This window comes from Panthera leo, chromosome D3, assembly GCF_018350215.1.
Source record: "Panthera leo isolate Ple1 chromosome D3, P.leo_Ple1_pat1.1, whole genome shotgun sequence".
Classification (NCBI taxonomy): Eukaryota; Metazoa; Chordata; class Mammalia; order Carnivora; family Felidae; genus Panthera; species Panthera leo.
Window position 1 is genome coordinate 60,040,038 of NC_056690.1, and position 13,942 is coordinate 60,053,979.

A 13,942-nucleotide genomic window follows, 5' to 3' on the forward strand; every position below is an offset into this window, starting at 1 on the left:
AAATAATAAAAATAATGTTGGGGCTTAATCCACAAAAACTTATTCCAAAGCAATAGCTATTAAAATAATTTGGTAGACAATTAGATAATAAAACAGAATTAAGAGTGCCAAAGCATAACCACAGATAGAATGGGAACTTGCTATGTGACAAAGGAGGCATTACAAGTCAGCAGGGAAATGTCAATCAGTAGGGAAATGATAGATTAATTCAATAATTGAGTTGTAAAAATTGACTTTCCTAATTGAAAAATTTAATCCCATCCTGATGGATTAAAATACAAAAAAAGAAAGAAAGAAAGAAAGAAAGAAGAAAGGGAAAAAAAAACTTTTTAAAGAGAAAACCTACGAGAACATCTTTTTTGTTTTATTTTTAATGATATCCATGCTTGGTAATATTTTAAATGAAAAACTTAAAAATCTTACATTGCAAAAGAACAGATTAATATTTTGTCTGCATTGAGGTGACAAAATATTCCCACATGACTGTCCAGTGTCTTGATGTGATATTAATACCCAGAATACATAAAAGTATTCACAAAGCCTTAAGAAAGATGTTTTATAAGTGAGTAAAGGACTTAAATTGGCAATTCAGAGAAGGCAACTACCTGCAAAGAATAGAACTAAAAACAACAACAACAACAACAAAAAACCCACTCAGCTTTACTAGTAATAACGGAGACTCAAATGAAATGAAATTTAAAATTTCTTACCTACCAGATGAACAAAATTAGATAAATATGATAAACATGTTTGTGGGAAATATTAGGGATATAGATTATTATAAATTGCAAATTGAATTATAGTTTGGTACCACCATTTTGGGGAGTAATTGGATAAAATACAGAAAAGTCAAAACTGCCTATACTTTATGATGTATACATATATGTATACATTCTACTCCCTGGTATCTTACCTCAGAGAATATTTATTTGAGATGGTACTCAAGGAGATTCATACAAATAGGTTTATTGTAACAGTATGTAATAATGAAAAAAATATGAGAATGCTTTGTTAATCTGGTAAGGGAAAAATATCTAGCATTCTTTTTGGTTGTTTTCTTCTAGCATTATTCTTATAATGAAGTGCTATGTGAGTGATCTAGATCAACTTGTACCAATGTGAATAAACCTGAAAAACATATTTAGTCAAATAAGTTAAAAATTAACATAAATTTCAAACCAAATGAAATAATACTATGTATTGTTTATGGAAATATATATATGAAGGAAAACTATAAACATATGCATAATGAAATATAGAGAGAGACATAATCAACTTCAGAAAAGTGATTACCTTCAGAGAATGGAGAAACAAATGAAAGGTATGGGTAGCTGGGATTGCATTTTTTTTCCCACTAAAATTAAGAAGGGAACTTCTGGTTTGGACCTTAAAATTCATTTTTTTATGTGTTCTACCATGAGTGGTTCAACAGTAACAGAGTTTGGTTTTGCTTCTCTTACCCTTAAGAATGGTCCTCAGAAAGACCAGTAAGCATGGACACCACTGGTGTTCTTGAGAGAGTTACGTTGCAAAGTGATGAACCATTGTCTTCTTCACCTGAAGCAAGGATCATTCCAAAGCTTCTGTATCAAGAGATCATATCCAGGAGCCATTTGAATACCTCAACAGCAGATTCACCCTTCACATCACATCCACTCAGTGTTGAATAGGTTGTTAGAAATGTGTTTTTTTGACAAAACATCTGTCTTGTGTTCTTTGTTTTGGGGTTCTCATTATACTTTCTGGACAAAAACAAGATTAAATATTACATATGATATCTCTTCCAATGTCCTTTAGGGTTTTTTCCAATCTACTTTTCAATAGACTCATACCCTACTTTCAGATCCCTAATTACCCACCGCCTTTCGTTATGAGCACTTTCTAGAAGAGGGGGAGAAATCCTATGCAGAGGGATGTATGACACTAACCTTTATAATTCAGACCCTCCCCCACTTGACTATCTAAAACAACATCTCTGGCAGAGCAAGTTGATATTTTCACTCTGATACTTTTTCATCTATCATGTTATTACAAAATGACTTAAGCAGTGGGTGGTTATGGGAGATCTCTAGGAGAAAAGCTTTAGCCATTGCCATCCTATTGTGCATACAAACAGCCTACATCCCTCCATACATATTTATATAGGCAGGAGATTTGGGTGATTTTTTTTTTCATATCATGAATAATTTTAACACTACAGACGTTTGACTTTGAATCAACAACCAGTTTCAGATGAATGTAATTGCAGCCAAAGAAAGTTTCTAACTAAAATTAGTTACTTTTCATATTTAACAAACTACTGCCTGCTACATTTCCTGTGATCTCGCTTTCATCTTCCTCTCATATGGTCACATGTAACAATGACTCCTTCACTTCCATGTCTATTTTCTTCTTGGCTTCTCTAAGTATAAAACTTGCTGTTTCTCCTGCCAAATGACTTTGCAAGGCTGTGCCTAGAAGATGCCAACCCAACTCATGCTCACACTCTTTCCCATATTCTGCTCAGATTTCAATGATTGTAAGTCCCTTTGCCCTTTCCATGTATCCAAGAAGTAGAATGTGAGCTTCACATAAAAACAAACAAACAAATAAAAACACTGTCAAAAGAAAAAAAATATATATAAGATCTCTGGGTACAGCTTCAGGAAGATAATATGTGTTTTCAAAAGTTTTATCTCATTTAATCTTTATAAAATCTTTTGTGGTAGATATAACTATTCATATTTTACAGATAAAGAGCTTAAGCAACTTGTTCATTGTTTACCAATATAAACCCTTAAATACAATTATTTCAGTTGACTCTTTGGAAATTAGACCACTGTCTTAGTAAGCTGGGCAACTATAATGAAATACCATAAACTGGATGGCTTAAACAATATACATTTCATTCTCATAGTTCTGAAGGCTGGGAAGTCCAAAATTAAGGTGACAGCAGGTTTGGTCCTTTATGAGAGCCTTCTTTCTGACTTACAGATGGCCACCTTCTAGTGTGTCCTCACATAGTGAAGAGAAGAAGCTGTGGTATCTCTTCTGATAAGGTTACTAACCTCATTATGGGAACTCCACCCTCACAATGTCATCAAAACCTAATTACTTCCCAAAGGACCCTTCCAGTACTATCACATTAGAGTGGAGTTAGGGCTTCAGCATATGCATTTGGAGAGGGCACAGCATACTCAGTGTGCAGCACTCTAACCCTTAATAGGAACTGCCCCAGGGGTGCCTGGGTGGCTCAGTCGATTAAGCATCCAACTTCGCTCAGGTCATAATTTCACGGTTTGTAGGTTTGAGCCCCACATCAGGCTCTGCGCTGACAGCTCAGAGCCTGGACCCTCTTAAGGATTCTGTGTCTGCTTCTCTCTCTCTCTCTCTCTCTCTCTCTCTCTCTGCCCCTCCCCCACTCATGCTCTGTCTTCTTTGTCTCAAATATAAATAAACATTAAAAAAAATTTTAATAGGAACTTCCCTAGTTTGAGTGAATCACCTGTTAAAAGACTGAAAACACAAACAGTAAGCACTGGGCTAATTGAACGGATAGCATCCTGCTCTAACCTTTCCATGACTATAGTTGCTGGGTGATGGAGACATGTTGGGGATTTTATTAAGGAAACTTTTCTTTCAGACTCTCTAGTACTCCCTCCTCTATTTTATTATCCAGCTTCAGAACTCCTGTCTTCTCAGCATCAGATGCTGTCTTCTCAGCATCATTAATCAGTGTTTGGAGGCTATGTGGTACTGAGTTCAAAATATGGGCTCTGGGATCTATGAGTCTGCTTTCAAATTCCAGTTGTACCACATACTAGATCCATGACTTTGCACATTGCCTCATCTAGGGGCTTAGTTTCCTCATCTGCTAACTGGAGATACTAATAACATCTACTTTACATAGTTGCAGGGAAAATAAGACGTATAAAGCTCTTAATTTAGTTTGAAATAAGAATTTATTCTGAATAGAGGCTATACTTTGAGGTTGACTGTTCACCATAAGATTCTTTCTACTGCAGTTTCTCATGGTTCTGGCAAAGCTATAAATGTTTAACATTTGATAACATCTCATTTTATTTGCATGTTAAGCAGTAATCAAGTTTTCCATACAGTTGTGTACTATTGAAATGGATCTTTCATCTCTAGAAGGCGATGCTAATAATTATGGTACATTTATAGACTACTTGGAAATAACAATCAGAAATACCAAAATATTCACCTGGTCCAATATTTTTGCCTTCTTACTTCCTCCTGTGTGCAAAGGGAAAATTTATTTTACAGAACTTGGGAGTGAGCAAATAAACAAACTGAAAAATATCCTGATATTTTCCAAACCTCAATTTTCTCATCTTTTTTTGAGGGAGCTGAGTTAGAACCTTAGTAGAATATGCCTAAGGTTTTTCCTGCTTTAGATTTAAGTCTCTATAACTATGATTATGTTTCTCATCTTATTCAGATTAAAAAATCATAAAGTTATTTTGTTATAAATAAAAAAAAAATTCTAGAAAGCTTACACGATTAATTAGGCTTAATTTAAAAATGCTTTCAATTATGAAAACACTACATATAAATGTAGGGATGCATTAAAGGAGTGATCAGAGGAAATACAGAGCTCTAAATATCTATATCAATAAAAAATAAAAGAATGGCAATATATAAAACTAGAGAAAGAATAGGTAAACCAAAAGAGAGAATAATAAAGGATGGGGTGCCTGGGTGGCTTCGTTGGTTAAGCATCTGACTGTTGATATTGGCTCAGGTCATGATCTCAAGGTCATAAAGATTGTGACTTGGGTCAGGCTCCATGCTAGGCATGGAGCCTGCTTGGGATTCTCTCTCTCTCCCTCTCTCTTTTTCTCTCCCCTGTGCATACTCTCTCTTGCTCACTCTCAAAATATGAATAAACATTGAAAAAAAAAACAAAGAAAGAATAATAAAGGAAATGTTAAAAGTGCTTTCAAAGACAAAAGTTGAGAAGTGTTTAACTTCACATTTGAGTTATTTTACATTATAAATCATGATTTCTGGTGAATTAAATTTTTGTGCCAAGACCATGTCCTTGGATCCATTTCACAGAATCACATGAGAAGGCTGATATGTGGGAGTGAATGAATTTCCTGCTAGGCAATGTTCCTCATGGACGAGATGAATCTCTGGGCGTACTTAAAGGGTTTGCAAAGTGCCTGTTGGGCCAGGGTTGGCGGGGAAGAGTACAAGAGCTCCATTGCTGGGACCATGGTGATTTGTACACTGTTGGCCAGGCATGGGGTCTTGCCTCATTAAATTTTCTCTTTTGAATCTATATGTGTAACTCTTCAACTGTGTCATTTTTTTCTTCATTTATGTACCTGCTTAATTCTCATCTAAGATCTGAAAATAAAGAAAAATAATTTCTCCTATTATACTCTCTCTTTCTGCTCTTACCATCGACGTCCTTGCTTGCCCTGTAGCACTGGAATTCACTGCTGACGAGCCAACTGTTTTCTTCCCATAATTTCAATGTTTGAACAATCCTCACACAAGAACTTCCTCCCCGTTGTAAGTATTGAGAAGAGAACTTCTGCCTCCATTCTCTCACTCACCTTAATCCAACAGAGTAAAAGTAAGAAACGTAGACATCTGTTGACTAGAAGTAATGCATCAATAGGCTGATGCTCATTTTAGTCCCTCACTTTGTGTGGGCAGGGGTAGAGTGGAAGTGTGGGGATAGGGTCAATGTTTGCTCTACATATTCACTGTCCTCACTAAAAGGATCCCAAGATCTAGACTTGAAACACAGCAAGAAATAGGCTAGGAGTATTCAGCCTGCTATTTCAGAATCTCCATGAAATGACCTTGAACTACATTAAAATCTAGCACACTGTGCTCTTTAAAGAACTTTATGTTTGAATAAACAAACTATTGTGCCCCAAAGACATCCAATGTTTTCCTTGTATTTTGCCTTTATTTAAGGTGTTTGTCCTTATAATGTTCCACTGCTAAAACTGATTTCCTAGACACAATCCCCCTGCATTCTAAACTACAGTAGTGTAAACTCTCATTTATATCAGAATTACCACTGTTATTCTGTATTGTAATTGCATAGCTATTTTTATCTCTCCCACAAGATTGCTCTCTCTTTTTGGTTTTGTTTGCTTGTTTGTTTGTTGCAAGCTTCTTGATATAGAGACTACAGTTTGTACACTTTTTATCCTCAAAAATGCCTCACTTACTGCCTTCCATGCAGTAAAAATTCACAACTCACTACTTAATTGCTAACTGGGGCAATGAAACTTTAATGTATGAGAGTTCATGGGAGCCTATAGTCATGGAAGACAGAGATGTGGGTCAGTAAATGCTTTGAGAATTGATGCCTTTCTTTAGACTAAGCAGTTTAAGTTTTGGTGAGCCATCTCATTTTTTCTGACCAGACCTTCTGCTAAAGTATAACCAAATTTTATCAATCTCAGTATCCTCAGACTGGGATATCCTCTACAGATGAAATGAAAACTGTGTTAAACAAAAAACAACTTAAGGAATTTGCCATGTTGTCATGTTAACCTGTTTCTCACATTCAGGGATGAAACAGTTCTGGTCAGGTCTGCTCTGGTCAGAAAAAAAAAAAAAATCTGCCAGTGTAAGTTTCCTACCACCCCTACTCTCCACTTCCTCTCAGTATTTCTCTCCATTCCCCTGGTGCTTTGATTCCATATATTGACCCTTGTTTTTCAGTGTCTCTCGTTGTAGTGACTGTCTAGGACTATGCTTCATAGGCATGCTGGTCCTCTCTGAAACATCCTATTGTTTTCAGCTCTTTAAATCATTCTTGTCTAGAGAACATTTTCATTTCAATATATCATGCTGTGTTTATCCTACAGAATCTTTTTCTCATGCCACATTTACAGAAATAATAGAAAAGATTAATAAAAGGAAAAATAAATCTAAAACACACTAAAACTGGTATAATAATTTTAGAGGAGTGGAAACTACGTAGGATCTTTAAAAGGAGAAAAACAGAAGATAAAACTAAAGGAGAAACGGCCCTTGGCCAGCAGGGGAAGAACCTAGATAGGAGACATGACGTGAGCTATTTCCTGAGTGGTGGAGCTTGGAGCAAGATAGGGACCAGCACAGAAAGAAGCAGTGTGCTGAGTGTAGGTGCCGGAGTGACAGTAGTCAGACACATTGGTCACTGATGACTCATACTGTCCTAGTGCTATGAGTAGTAACTGGGCTGATTGTCTGCTGGAGACGGTATGCGGTCCAGGATTTGATGACAGAATGGCCCTCCAGGTGCTGGTGATGTTTTGTGGGAAATTAAAGGACATCCAAACCATTAATGTTGAGTTTAATCTTTTCTTTCCCTTTCTGATTCTCTCTGAATACATTATAGAATGCAAGGCAAAGGGGGACCTCTGAACCATTTCCTCCAAGAAGGCAACCTGATCCAAAGATGTAAGCAAATAGATGTAGAAAGTTTCTAAACTACAGAAGTGGTGACAAAATCAAGGCTCACTATAATTCATAGAAAAAAGCAAACAACCTGTCACAAATGAAATAGGTTATAGCCAAGGAAAAAGTAAATGAATACTACACACAATATTCTGGTAGGGCTCAGGGATATTTCTTCTTTTTCTTCTTCTTTTTTTTTTTAATTTGCATCCAAGTTAGTTAGTATATAGTGCAACAATGATTTCAGGAGTAGATTCCTTAATGCCCCTCACCCATTTAGCCCATCCCCCCTCCCACACACCTCCTGTAACCCTCTGTTTATTGTCCATATTTAAGAGTCTCTTATGTTCTGTCCCCCTCCCTGTTTTTGTATAATTTTTGCTTCCCTTCCATTATGTTCATCTGTTTTGTATCTTAAAGTCCTCATATGAGTGAAGTCATATGATATTTGTCTTTCTCTAAGTTCTCTTAGCATAATAATACCTTCTAGTTCCATCCACGTAGTTGCAAATGGCAAGATTTCATTCTTTTTGATTGCTGAGTAATACTCCATTGTATATGTGTATATATATATATAAATATATAAAGTATATATATATATATATAAAGTATATATATAAGCATATAAAGTATATATAAGTATATATATATAAATATATAAATATATATATGTGTATATATATAGATAGATAGATAAAGAAGATGTGGTGTATGTATGTATACACCACATCTTCTTTATCCATTCATCCATTGATGGACATTAGGACTCTTTCCATACTTTGGCTATTGTTGATAGTGCTGCTATAAACATGGGGGTGCATATGTCCCTTTGAAACAGCATACCTGTATCCCTTGGATAGATACCTAGTATTGCAATTGCTGGGCCATAGGGTAGTTCTATTTTTAAGTTTTTGAGCAACCTCCGTACTGTTGTCCAGAATGGCTGCACCAGCTTGCATTCCCACCAGCAGTGCGAAAGAGATCCTCTTTCTTCGCATCCTCACCAACATCTGTTGTTGCCTGAGTTGTTAATGTTAGCTATTCTGACAGGTGTAAGGTGGTATCTCAGTGTGGTTTTGATTTGTATTTTCAGGGATATTTCATCTAAAAAATGAGATTAATAAAATAGAACTAATTAAAGATCTTGTATGAAAAAAATACAGTTGACAAAAACCAAAACAATAAAAATTAAGTAGTCAGTAGATGACATATCATAAAAAATGAGCACAGCACACAAGAAAATTAGTGATGTGGAAGATCTTGCTGAGTAATTTTTTAAGAAAGTTTCACATAAGCTTAAAGAGATAGAAAGTGTACAATTAAGAACATCAAGAGCTATAGAGAAACCATTGTTAGGCTGGGTAATATGGGCCATTACTCACATTTGAAAAAATATAAAAATTTAGAAATAGGAATACATATTATATATCATATACAATAATATAGAAGTAGATTCTTTATTGTTATTTAAATACATATTTATGTAGATTATATATTTTATAATATACTTAAATAACAAGGTAGTAAAATATCACTAGAACAAGAACCCAAAAAAGAAAATTAAGCAGGTATTTTGACCACTATTTTCCACTAGAGTAAATACTTGCCAATTTTAGGAGAAGCAGCAAAGAGTCTGAGAAGTGCTTTTGATATTCATGGGAGGCTACACGATCAAAACATTAACAGTTGGCATGGAAAGCTTATCATGGGTAGAATTTCTGGTAAAATCCCAATACATTAAATTATTCATAAACCAGATCTCAACAAAATCTGAGGGACTGAAATCATACACAATATGTTCTCTGTCATAATAAATTTAAGCTGGAAATCAACATCAAAGAGATAATTAGATATATTTAGAAATTAAGATATATTTGCAAATGGCATATCAGATAAAGGGTTAGTTTCCAAAATCTATAAAGAACTTATCAAATTCAACACCCAAAAACAAATAATGCAGTGAAGAAATGGGCAGAAGACATGAACAGACACTTTCCCAAAGAAGACATCCATATGGCTAACAGACACATGAAAAGATGCTCAACATCACTCATCATCAGGGAAATACAAATTACAACCACAATGAGATACCACCTCACACCTGTGGGAATGGCTAAAATTAACAACTCAGGCAACAACAGATGTTGGTGAGGATGTGGATAAAGGGGAAACTTTTTGCACCCTTGGTGGGAATGCAAACTGATGCAACCACTCTGGAAAACAGTATGGAGGTTCCTCAAAAACTTAAAAATAGAACTACCCTACAACCCAGCAATTGCACTACTAGATATTTATCCAAAAGATACAAAAATGCTGATTTGAAGGGGTACATGTACCCCAATGTTTATAGCAGCACTATCAACAACAGCCAAATTATGGAAAGAGCCCAAAGGTCCACTGACTGATGATGATTGGATAAAGAAGATGCGGTTTATATATACAGTAGAATATTACTCAGTGATCAAAAATAATGAAATCTTGTCATTTGCTACAACGTTGGTGAAACTAGAGTGTATTATGCTGAAAGAAAGAAGTCAGTTGGAGAAAGACAAATATCATATTACTTCACTCATACGTGGGATTTAATAAACAAAACAGATGAACATAGGGAAAGGGAAAGAAAAATAAAAGATAAAAACAAGCAAACCAAAAGAGACTCACAAATACAGAGAATAAACCTAGAGTTGCTGGAGGGATGTTGGGTGGGGGGATGGGCTAAATAGGTGACAGACATTAAGGAGGGCACTTGTTGGGATGAGCACTGGGTGTTATATGTAAGTGGTGAGTCACTAAATTCTGTTTCTGAGACCATTATTACACTATATGTTAAATAATGGATTTAAAGGAGAAAAAGAAGGAAGAGAAATATTTTTACACTATATGCTAAATAATGGATTTAAAGAAGAGAAAGAAAAGGAAGGAAGGAAGGGAGGGAGGGAGGGAGGGAGGGAGGAAATAAGAAAGAAAAAGAAAGATCGATCTACATAAGGGAAAAAAAAGAAATTAAGATATACATATTGAAATGTCCACAAAATCAATGAGTAACTAAAAATGAATACCAGAAAACATTTTGAGCTAAATGATAATAAAATGTTATGTATTGGAATTTGCAAGATACAGTTAAATCGGTGATCAAGGGAAATTTTACAGAGTCAAATGCATATATATGTTTAAGATTTTATATCCCCCAGCTTTATTGAGATATAATTGGTATATAACATTATGTAATTTGAGGGTGTGCAGTATGTTGATTTTCCACTCTTAAGATATTGCAAAATGATTACCACCATAGAGTTAGCTAGCACCTCCATCACATAGCATAAATTACCATTTTTTTTGTGGTGAAAATATTTAAGATCCACTTTCTTTGCAACTTGAAAGTATATAATGCAATATTGTTAACTATGAAGTATTGTTAACTATAATCATCATGTTGTGCATTAGCTTCCCAAAACATATTTGTCTTGTAACTGAAAGTTTTACCCTTTGATCAGCATCTCCCCATTTTCCTGACCTCCCAGCCTCTGGTAGCTGCCATTATATTATGTGAGTTGTCCTTTTTAGATTCCACGTATAAGGGATACCATATAGTATTTGTCTTTCTCTGTCTGACTTATTTTACTGAGTGCAGTGTCCTTGAGGTTCATCCATGTTGTTGCAAATGAAAGTATTTCTTTTTTCTCATGACTGAACATGAACATTTTATGTGCGTGTACATATGTATATGCGTATATACGTATGTATGTGTATATTTTTTTCCTACATCTTCTTTACCCATTAATCTCTTGACAGACATTTAGCTTTTTTCCAGATGTTGACTATTGTGAGTAATGTTGCAGTAAACGTAAGAAGGCAGACACCTCTTCAATGTCCTTAATTCATTTCTTTTGGGTATATGTCCAGAAGTGGGATTGTTGGATCATACAGTATTTCTATTTTTAACTTGAGGAATATCCATACTGGAAGTGGTATCTAATTTCATTTGATTAGTGAAGCTTAGCAATACTATTGTGTAAGCTAAAAAACAACAAACAAATTCTATAGTTTATTATTGGAATTAAGAAATGAGTTTAGCCATGTTGCTGGATGCAAGGCTACTATACAAAATATAATGATATTTCTATATACTAAGAAACACACAGATAATCAAATTAACAATGAGCATATCAGTTTTAACAACATTAAGAAGTAATCACTAAAAGTAAATCTAACAAAATATGCAAGGCTTCTACCAGAAAACTGTAAAACATTAGTGAGAAAAATTAAAGATACCATAAATGAATGTAGAGAATGCCTTTCTTTGTGTGCCAGAAATTCTAAATATTCTGAACATTTCAAATTACCCTCAAATTAGTCTTAATACTCAAGATAATTTCAATAAAAATTTCATATATTTTGAAGAGAAACTGAGAATTTGGTTCTAAAATATATATGGAAATCCAAACAGCTAAGAAGCATGAGGATAGTCCTGAAAATAAAGGATGATTTGGGATGCCTTAAATTCAGCTAACTATATTCTAAAGTAATTAGAAGAGTGTGATTTGGTACAAGTATAAATATATAGTCTAATTAAACAGAAGGGAGAGCATAGAAAGTGTACCGTTCATAGAATACAGACATTCATTTAATACATACGTTCATTAAATAACAGAAGTGGCACTACCGAGTAGTGAAGAATGGAATGTCATGTCAATAAATGTTATAGAGTCAGTTGGATGTGTATATAGAAACAAAATGCAAACTTGACTGCTATCTCATCCCATACATGACAGGGGTGTAAGATGTCTAAGTATTGAAGAAAAACACAATATATATATAAAAATATCTTTGTAACCTTGGGGCAGGGAAAGAAGTAAAAGGATTCAAAGATAGGAAGTATTAATGAAACGATTCACTTTTTGCCTACCGTACATTAAGAATGTCTACTTAAGAAACATTAAATGGGTGGGATTCAAGTTGTACTGTGGGAAAATATATTGGAAGCACATAAAACTGAAAAAAGTATATAGCCCGTGTGTGTGTGTGTGTGTGTGTGTGTGTGTGTGTGTATGTATCTGTAAAGAATCCTGAATACCTATTACAAAAGCGAATATTAAAATGGTAAGTGAACATATGAAATGATGCTCAAATTCCTTAGTAATAAAGGAAATGCAATGAAAAAAGTAATAAAGGAAATATAGATATCATTAAATGCCCTCTACAATGTCTAAAACCATATATATACATATATATATATATATATATACATATATATATATATACATATATATGTATACATATATATGTACATATATATACATATATGTGTGTATATATATGTATATATATAGTGATTTCTCTATTTGTTTCTGTGTAGATTAGCAGAAAGTGAAAATTTTCAGGACATTTGTTTGGTTTTAATTTTGTTTATATTTATCTAGAATGGGAACAACTTTTGGAAATTTGACATCACATCAGAATCTCTTGTTCTATTTAGTTACTGATGTTACGGGCAATAGCAAGAGGTTTGTCCCATTTTCTGCTGGGAAAGCTTTCTATTTTTTTTTGTTTTGTTTTGTTTTTAATTTATGTTCATTAAATAAAATGGTTAGTTTTTGAAGAAGAGATATTATTTTTGTTTATTCATTTATTTTGAGAAAGAGACAGCATGAGTGGGGGAAGGGCAGAGAGAGAGGGGAAGAGAAAATTCCAAGCAGGCTCTACACTGCTGGTGCAGAGCCCCACACAGGGCTGAAACTCATGAAACCATGAGATCATCACTTGAGCCAAAACCAAGAGTTGGATGCTTAACCACTGAGCCACCCAGGCACCCCAAGAAGAGATATTCTGTTGTCTAGATTCAACATGTTAACTTTTCCTTTTGATAATTGTTTCTGAAAAATAGTATGTTAACAGCTGATATGGTGGAATTTGGCATCAGTACTAATCAGTTCTAAACATTCTGAAACTGATGACACAATGGTAATAATAGAGAAAATAATCAATAACTTAGTCCTCTTAACTACTCAATCCTTTTTCCCAATTGAAAAAAAAGGTTAGAGATTTTCCCCCCTATTATTACTTTTTTTCATTGCTAATTAAATGTAAATATTTGTTGTCATGAATTTCTTACTTATATCTATTCAGATGATGCAGGCATAAGAGGAAAGCATTTATTACTGTAGCCTACATTTGGAGTTGCAAATTTTTGGTATGGAGACAAGATGGAAAAAACTTTTGTTGTTAACATTTTTGATTTGCTAAAGGGTTTACAAAATTACATGTGAATTCAACTTAACTTCTACCTTGTGTCAAAGATAAATGTCACAACCAACCAGAAGGCCCAATTTTTTATCAGCCCACCAGATCTTTGGGTTTAGAACTGGCTTCCTTTCCCTATTATGCATTATTTTTAAATAATAGCAGTAACCTCCAAATATAGTTATTATATACTAGTCACCCCAATCCCAGCCCTCTATTGAGTTCATTTATAATAATCTATGGTTAATTTTTCTTGTTACAAAAGTGTACCAGTAGAATGAATTAA